This window comes from Amphiprion ocellaris, chromosome 23 (genome assembly GCF_022539595.1).
Source record: "Amphiprion ocellaris isolate individual 3 ecotype Okinawa chromosome 23, ASM2253959v1, whole genome shotgun sequence".
Classification (NCBI taxonomy): domain Eukaryota; kingdom Metazoa; phylum Chordata; class Actinopteri; family Pomacentridae; genus Amphiprion; species Amphiprion ocellaris.
Genome location: NC_072788.1, coordinates 1,674,806 through 1,677,890, shown reverse-complemented (window position 1 = coordinate 1,677,890; position 3,085 = coordinate 1,674,806).

The following is a 3,085-nucleotide window of genomic DNA, read 5'->3' as shown; positions in this document are numbered from 1 at the left end:
GTTTGTTTCTTTCTCTTTGTGTTTATTTACAGTTTGTTTGTGCGAAAGGGTCCTGAATGAACCATGAACTTCAGTACAGATAGATTTACAAACAAAATGACCTTGTGTTGAGCACATCTGTGTGTTCTGCATGTGTACGTTATGTACGGATACCGAATAGCATCATGTAAATATGTAGCAGGCGGCGGGAATTGATGGGACTCAGAAACACCCCCATAATTTAATCAGTCGTTCCTTATCAGGACTTAGCATGGATAAGTCCTCAGCGGTGGATTTGTAGTAGGATCACAATCATGTGATCATCAAATTTATTAGAAATTTGTCCAGAAGTTGCTCAAAAAGTCCTCTTTTACTGACTTTTTCTAGATCTTCTCTCAAGGGGCTTGACTGTAGTCAGTGGAACAGATCTTTGCACGCATTTACAGATCTTACTAAGTTTACAAATTTGAATAAAGGTTAGCTGATTTTTGAAAACCTAATTACAAATACATAAATTGTAAACACATTTGCTGATTCCGGTTTGCATTGACAAATCTCAGCACATTGACAAATTCTTTTACACATTTACAAATCTACGGCCACAGATTGAGATACAGACACACATTTAGAAATAGTTTTTCTACAATAATACCCTCGCATTTGCCATTTAAGAGTTTATCTAAATCAATACATTAGACTTTTCAAAAAAAATATTGTTAATTATTTAATGAAGTCAGGAGACACTGATTTGTTTTAACAAACTTTTTGTTTGTTCACCTGCAGGTGCTGCAGTGATGCTGACAAGAGGAGATGATGAAGAGGTTGACTATTATGAATGGGGTGAAGATTATGATGGTCTTGGAGAATTGAACTATTCCCTGTTTATACCGGAGACAATAGGAGATAGGCTGTTTAACGGAAGCCACGGCCCCGCCCACTCAGGTAACCTCCTCCTCAGGTGTGTCAGACAGCTGCTCACCTCAGAAAACAACAGTAGCCACACTGATGTACCAAGATATTTCCAATATTAACCGGATTTACTGTATTTAGAAGGTTCATAGATGATTTCTGTTGGTAAAATCAAATTCTAAGGTGTCAGAATAAACGAAACAATGGTAAAATCTGATGAAGAAAATAGCACACCTTTAGCTACAGATACCTTCTAGTGTCACTCCTTCATTCCATTTCCCACGGTTGTCCACGATTCTTTTATCTTTTATCTGTTTCTGTCTGCCAGACCCCCCTGTTACCTTTTGTTGTCTGCCAGACCTCTTGATTCAACCACCTTTTGTTCTTTGTTGTTTTACCTACAGTTACTGATTAGTAAACAAATTAACCACTATTCACCCTCGTATTTACATCCGGTCCAGTCCCCATCCACTGACCATCCCTATATAATGTGGACTCTGCAGAGGTTCCTGGTCGGTCCACCTTCATAGACTCATGCTCTGTGTTGGTCAGCCCAACATATGCCGAATACCAGTAAACATCCCACTACAGCAAACTTCCAAGTACGAAGAGTGAAATTTCTTCAACACATTGAAAAAACTGGAATTTAAAGATATTCAAAATAAATCAAAATTATGACGCCAATGTCTGCCATCTTCAATAAATGCTGTCTACAGCATAAGTTGTTTCAAATTTGGTGCTCGTATGACAGTTTTTCAGGTATCTGCTCCATCAGATGCTGTAAACTACTCAGTTATTTCAGTCTGACGTACGTTCTTTGCTTTCCAAGACAAAAAACATAAAAGAATAAAACAGCTGAGCACAGATGTAGACACCGGATGGCAAAAGGTTGAGTGGAACCTGGGGTTTTTCAGAGTTTTTGTCTGAGTTACCTTTGAAAAACTTGAAAATTTAGATTTTAATTCATCAAAGATTGTGTCGTGCAAACAAACTTCCTCTGGAACTTGTGGATCTTAGATGTTTGAGGTCGTGAAGGTTGATCGAGGTGATTTTTAACTGACCAGTGTTGACTTCAACCTCAGACAGATTCTTTATTTACACCCACTAAAAAAAAAGAAGCAAATGTTTAATAAATCCATAAAATAACAGCAAATATTGCCCATATTTTGTCCTGTAACAAAAAAAATTTTAAAAACGGAAGTTTACGCCTCACCTACTGTAAATAAATACATTGTTGGCAATAAAAACTGAACATCTCCGTTGGTTTTTGATGCGCTGACAGTTTTATTAACTCTTGATTAACAACTATTCAAATGTGATGCAAACCCATTTTTCCCTTAGTTTTGTTTTTTTATTTTTGTAAAAATACTGTACTAAAATGAAAGTTTGCATTTATCTTGAGGTCTTTGTGAAGAAACGTTGTTAAAAATGATCTCTTATGAACATGCTGCTGTATTTTTAATGGGTTCTTCTTCTGTTTTTTTACCCACAGCTGCGACAAACATCTCTAATTCTCTGATAAACTGTTTAACTGAACAGTAAATTGACCTGTTCTCTGTTTCTTTCATTCATTTCTAATTAAAGTTCATTAAAGTTCAGCAGAAAGATTTTCAGAAAATAATCTTGATTTATAAACAGTCAGCAGTGTTACTAGTTTTGTTTTATTAATGTTGTTTTATGTCTCGTTTATGTTGTTTTGTCAATTTTTTTTGGTCTTTTTGTGTCCAGTTTTGCTTTTGTATCTTAGTTGTGTGGTTTTGTGTCCCAATTTTTGTTGGTTTTGTCATTTGGTGTCATCTTTGTGTCTCGTTTGAGTTGTTTTGTGTCACTTTTTAAAACATTTTTTGTAACTTTGTTGTTATGCGTTTTATGTTATTTGTCTAATTTTTTGGCATTTTGGTGTTGTATTTTTTTGTCATTTTGTGTCATTTGTATTAACTTGTGTCTCATTTGTGCCATTTTGCATCTTGTTTTAGTTGTTTTGTGTCTCATTTGTGTAATGTGTTTCGTTTGTTTTGTTTTGACTTGTTTGTGTTGTTTAGCATCTCCTTTTGGTCATTTTGTGTTGTTTTGTGTCTCATTTGAGTCATTTTATGTCTTGTTTGTGACATTTTGTCTCATTTTTGTTGTTCTGTGTCTTGTTTTTGTAATGCTGTGTCTCATTTATGCCATTTTGTGTTGTTTTGTGCCTCCTAAT